This window comes from Oncorhynchus masou, chromosome 27, assembly GCF_036934945.1.
Source record: "Oncorhynchus masou masou isolate Uvic2021 chromosome 27, UVic_Omas_1.1, whole genome shotgun sequence".
Taxonomy (NCBI): Eukaryota; Metazoa; Chordata; class Actinopteri; order Salmoniformes; family Salmonidae; genus Oncorhynchus; species Oncorhynchus masou.
The window spans coordinates 46,969,129-46,975,545 of NC_088238.1; positions in this window are offsets into that span (position 1 = coordinate 46,969,129).

The window sequence follows — 6,417 nt, forward strand, 5'->3', positions numbered from 1 at the left end:
ATATTCCCGATTTAGGGCTTCCCCATAAGGCTCTGGTCAAAAGTAGTGCACTACTGAGGGAATTGGGTATAATTTGGGACGCAGTCACACAGTCTATCCTGCTATAAATGGAATTTAAACCTGAGTGTCTGGACCCCTGGGTCCCTTCTCTTCGTTAATGTGTCCAGTTCACCACCCTCCTGCATCTCTCCCTACCACATCAAAGATATCAGCCTTTTATTCCAAATAACCCCAGGGAATGAAAAGGGGAGAAAAAACAAGTCACACAATGGAGGCTTGATGTGTTCCCTTTGAGTTTTTCTCTTACTCTATCTCTTCATTTGCCCTTTGTAGAGATGGCTAGTGACACTGTGAGCACAATCTAACCGTGGCATGGGAGATTGGAGCCTTTTGAAACTCTCCTAGCTAATCAGAAGTTCAATGGGACTCTTGCCCTATGCTATCTCATTCTAATGCCTATAGACTGGCCACCGATTCTGCAAGCTAGCTGATGTTGAACCAACACCTATATGCAGCTTGACTATATGTATACCATAGCAACCTGAGTAGCTCAGAGACAAGGTAGGAGGGCAATTTAGAACAACAGTCAAAGTGCTCTCACAGCGTGAGCTGTCTACAGGCTTCGCAAAGAGCCAACAAGGGAGAACGGTATTAAAACGCTACATCCGGCCTCACCTTTCCACCTCACCTCCTCATCTAGGCATTTATGTGTCCCTCAGCGTTTTCCCTCTCCCTCCCTCCACCTCTGCTGATCACTTCTGCAGGCGTGTTCATCCCCCCCTTCTTTGCTGTGGAATAACCTAGCTGCTTAGAGGAATCAAAGCCAGCCCTAGCCTCAATTGTGCTGTGGCTCTCAATAGAGTCCATGGCCTTAAAAATCACCATTGCTGTTCTACTGACTGGATGTCTGTTGTTGTCAATCCTCTCAAATATGAATGATTTATTGTGTCTCTATGGCATGTGATTATTATTTCTTGTTGCTAAAATATATGCACACATACAAACTCTTTTAGGTTTCTGAATTCAGCCCAACGGTGTTGTGAGATGGTACTCGGCCAATACAGTAGTTGTTATTTAGGCGTTTTATTTGTTGTTACTGAGTGTTGTAGCTTCTCCGATGCTGTGACATGGACTTACAGTCCATAGATTTAAAGAGAACTTAAATGAGCCACACCAATTGGATATGGTTACTACAGTACATAATATGTATCTGTTGCTCAACAATGTAATACGGTATGTAACCAAAGTCAATGTCACGCCCTGGTCTTAGTATTTTGTGTTTTCTTTATTTTTTTGGTCAGTCCAGGGTGTGACATGGGTTTATTGTGGTGTGTTTTGTCTTGGGGTTTTGTTAGGTATTGGGTTTGTGGCTTAGTGGGGGTATCTAGCATAGTCTATGGCTGTCTGGAGTGGTTCTCAATCAGAGGCAGGTGTTTATCGTTGTCTCTGATGGGGAACCATATTTAGGCAGCCATATTCTTTGAGTGTTTCATGGGTGATTGTTCCTGTCTCTGTGTTTTTTGTCACCAGAATAGCTGTATATGTTTTCACGGTCCGGTTGTTGTTTTTGTATTGTTCGTTTTTTCATCTTTATTAAACATGTATGAAAATTACCACGCTGCATTTTGGTCCGATCCTTGCTACACCTCTTCGTCAGAGGAGGAGTTAGAAGAAAACCGTAACAGTCAAAGCTGAATATCAATATGAAACCACAATTTATTGAGGGATGTCTTAGGTAATTTCACATCTCTTCCATTTTCCTCAGCTTTACATGTGTCAGGGAAATTGTGGTACCACTGAGAATGTGAATTATCATAATATATTCCACAGTATCAGAGGAAAGACAGAAGGATCAAATACAATGTATTTGTATGCCGAATACAACTGGTGAAGACTTTACCGTGAAATGCTTGCTTACGAGCCCTTCCTAACAATGCAGAGTTTAAAAAATAAAATAGTAACACGAGGAATAAAATAAAATACACAAGAATGGAGCTATATACAGGGAGTACAAGTACCAGATCAATGTGGAGCTATATACAGGGAGTACCAGTGCAGAGGTACGAGATATTTGAGGTAGATACAGTGCCTTGCGAAAGTATTGGCCCCCTTGAACTTTGCGACCTTTTGCCACATTTCAGGCTTCAAACATAAAGATATAAAACTGTATTTTTTTTGTGAAGAATCAACAACACGTGGGACACAATCATGAAGTGGAACGACATTTATTGGATATTTCAAACTTTTTTAACAAATCAAAAACTGAAAAATTGGGCGTGCAAAATTATTCAGCCCCCTTAAGTTAATATTTTGTACTCACTCACTTACACTCAGTCACTTACAAAAGGACTCCGTTTCTACAATGTGAAAGACTGTCAACATCTGCCCCATTCCTAAGGTCCCCAGCCCTGGATAGAAAAGTGATTGGAGACCAATCTCTCTGACATTTTGTCTGGGTGAAGTCCAGGAAATTCTCATTGCCAAGAAGCTCATACCATTTGCACTTGAAGAATGCAAAAACCAGTATGCATACTTGCCTGAACACAGCACAACAAATTCGCTGATCAGAGCCGGACACACCTAGCTTATGGAGACAGACTCAAAGCAGCCGATAATGGTCTGGGTTCTGCTGGCGGACACGTCAAAGGCTTTTGATCGTGGTAACCATGCTAAACTCCTCCTGCATCTGGCCAGTCTGGGTCTGTGTCCAAGGCAACTCACCTGGCTTCACAGCTATATAACAGGGAGAACACAGAGTGTGATGGCAAATGGAATTTACAGCTCATGGACAGAGGTAACATCTGGGGTCCCACAGGTTGGGGTCGTCTCGTCTTACCTCTTCCTGCTTCACATGTCCACTCAGAGAGTCATATTTGAGGATACACTGGACACCTGCTACGCCGATGACATTGGGCTGTCCTGTGATTTAAGGCTAGTCAACATTGAAAATGACACCTCAATGGAAGAAGAGGAAAAGTAACTGGAGGATTGGACGGTAGAGAACCACATGCTTCTTAATGGAAAGAAGTCTGTCAAACTAAGAATCAGCTTCTCCCAAAATCCTCCCCAAACAGCTCCACTAATAATAGGTGGACAGGCTGTTCCAGTTGGAAAAGCACAAGGCTTCCAATAGGACAACCAACTCATTGGGGAACAACATACTGACCAGACAGTGAAAGAGGCTTCACGTTATCTCCATTTCCTGACTGTGATGGCAAGAAACGACCTTCCCGCTGATGATCTTGTCGACATCCACACCACTCTGATCCAACCATGCCTGGAGAATGCCCAGACTCGTCAGTCTATTCTTGTTCTGAGAAATGAAGGCTATTCCATGTGGGAAATTGCCAAGAAAATGAAGATCTTGTACAATGCTGTGTACAACTCCCTTCACAGAACAGCGCAAACTGGCGCTAACCAGAATAGAAAGAGGAGTGGGAGGCCCCAGTGCAATACAGAGCAAGAGGACAAGTACATTAGAGTGTCTAGTTTGAGAAACAGACACCTCACAAGTCCTCAACTGGCAGCTTCATCAAATTGTACCCGCAAAACACCAGTCTCAATGTCAACAGTGAAGAGGTGAATCCGGGATGCTGGCCTTCTAGGCAGAGTTCCTCTGTCCAGTGTCTGTATTCTTTTGCCAATTATAATATTTTCTTTTTATTGGCCAGTCTGAGACATGGCTTTTCTTTGCAACTCTACCTGGAAGGCCAGCATCCCAGAGTCACCGCTTCACTCTTGACATTGAGACTGGTGTTTTGTGGGTACTATTTAATGAAGAATAGACTGACGAGTTTCAGAAGAAAGCTCTTTGCTTCTGGTCATTTTGAGCCTGTAATCGACCCACAAATGCTGATGCTGCAGATACTCAACTAGACTAAAGAAGGCCAGTTTTCAGCTGTGCTAACATAATTGCAAAAGGGTTTCCAAATGATCAATTAGCCTTTTAAAATTATAAACTTGGATTGGCTAACACAATGTGCCATTGGAACATAGGAATGATGGTTGCTAATAATGGGTCTCTGTACGCCTATGTAGATATTCCATTTAAAAAAAATCAGCTACAATAGTCATTTACAATATTAACAATGTCTACACTGTATTTGTGATCGATTTTAATGGACAAAAAAAATCTGCTTTCTTTCAAAAACAAAGACATTTCTAAGTTTACATACACTTAGGTTGGAGTTATTAAAACTCATTTTTCAACAACTCCACAAAGTTCTTGTACATACTATAGTTTTGGCAAGGCAGTTAGGACATCTACTGTATGCATGACACAAGTAATTTTTCCAACAATTGTTTACGGACAGATTATTTCACATATAATTCACTGTATCACAATTCCAGTGGGTCAGAAGTTAATATACAATAAGTTGACTGTGCTTTTAAACAGATTCCAGAAAATTATGTCATGGCTTTAGAGGCTTCTGATAGGCTAATTCACATAATTTGAGTCAATTGGAGATGTACCTGTGGATGTCTTTCAAGGCCGACCTTTAAACTCAGTGCCTCTTTGCTTGACATCATGGGAAAATCAAAAGAAATCAGCCAAGACATCAGAAAAAATGTGTAGACCTCTACAAGTCTGGTTCATCCTTGGGAGCACTTTCCAAACGCCTGAAGGTACCATGTTCATCTGTACAAACAATATTACACAAGTATAAACACCGTGGGACCACGCAGCCGTCATACCGCTCAGGAAGGAGATGTGTTCTGTCTCCTAGGGATGAAAATACTTTGGTGAGAAAACTGCAAATCAATCACAGAACAACAGCATACAACAGCAAAGGACTAACAACAAAGATGCTGGAGGAAACAGGTACAAAAGTATCAATATCCACAGTAAAACGAGTCCTATATCAGCAAGGAAGAAGCCACTGCTCCAATACCGCCATAAAAAAGCCAGACTATGGTTTGCAACTGCACATGGGGACAAAGATTGTACTTTTTGGAGAAACGTCCTATGGTCTGATGAAATAAAAATAGAACTGCTTGGCAATAATGACCATCGTTATGTTTGGAGGAAAAAGGAGGAGCCTAGCATGCCGAAGAGCACCATCCCAACCGTGAAGCACAGGGCTGGCAGCATCATGTTGTGGGGGTGTTTTGCTGCAGGAGGGACTGGTGCACTTCACAAAATAGACATCATCATGAGGAGGGAAAATTATGTGGATATATTGAGGCAACATCTCAAGACATCAGTCTGGAAGTTAAGCTTGGTCGCAAATGGGTCTTCCAAATGGACAATGACCCCAAGCATACTTTCGAAGTTGTGGCAAAATGGCTTCAGGACAATAAAGTCAAGGTATTGGAGTGGCCATCACAAACTCCTGACCTCAATCCTGTAGAAAATGTGTGGGCAGAACTGAAGAAGCGTAGTCGAGCAAGTAGGCCTACAAACCTGACTCAGTCACACCTGCTCTGTCAGGAGGAATGGGCCAAAATTCACCCAACTTATTGTGGGAAGGTTGTGGAAGGCTACCCAAAACGTTTAACCCAAATTAAACAATTTAAAGGCAATGTGACCAAATACTAATTCAGTATGTAAACTTCTGACCCACTGGTAATGTGGTGAAAGAAATAAAAGCTGAAATAAATTCTTCTCTCCGGTTATTCTGACATTTCACATTCTTGCAATAAAGTGGTGATCCTAACTGACCTAAGATAGGGAATTTTTACTAGGATTAAATGTCAGGAATTGTGAAAAACTGAGTTCAAATGTATTTGGCTCATGTGTATGTAAACTTCCGACTTCAACTGTGTATAGTCTAATGAGTGCTTCAAGAGAGTCAGGGCATATTGTTTGGGTGTTCGGGAATTCGGATGACTGACGTGCCCAAAGTAAACTGCCTGTTTCTCAGGCCCATAAGCTAGGATATGCATATAATTTGTTGCATGGGATAGAAAACTCTCTGAGCTGTTAAAATAATGTCTGTGAGTATAACAGAACTGATATTGCAGGCGAAAACCCAAGGAAAATCCATCCAGAAATTTTTGTTTTGAGGTGACTGGCTCCCAGATTGCAGTTCCTATGGCTTCCACTAGATGTCAACAGTCTTTAGAAAGGGCTTCAGGCTTGTTTTTTGAAATGTGCTAGAATTTGTAGTTTTTCAAAGTGGCTCTCATTTGGACTGTAGTCTTGTGGAGCGCGAGGATGGGGACGCGCACGTCGTTATTTATCTCCGGTAATGAACACACTATTCTCCGTCTTAAGTTTTATCGTTTATTTACATATTAGGGTACCTGAGGATTGATTAGAATTGTTGTTTGACTTGTTTGGATGAAGTTTACTGTTAACTTTTGGGATTCCTTTGTATGCATGTTCAACTAGTGGAACCAGTGGATTACTGAATCATCGCTGCAACTAAAGTGATAATTTTGGGATATAAAGAACAAAACGACCATTTGATGTGT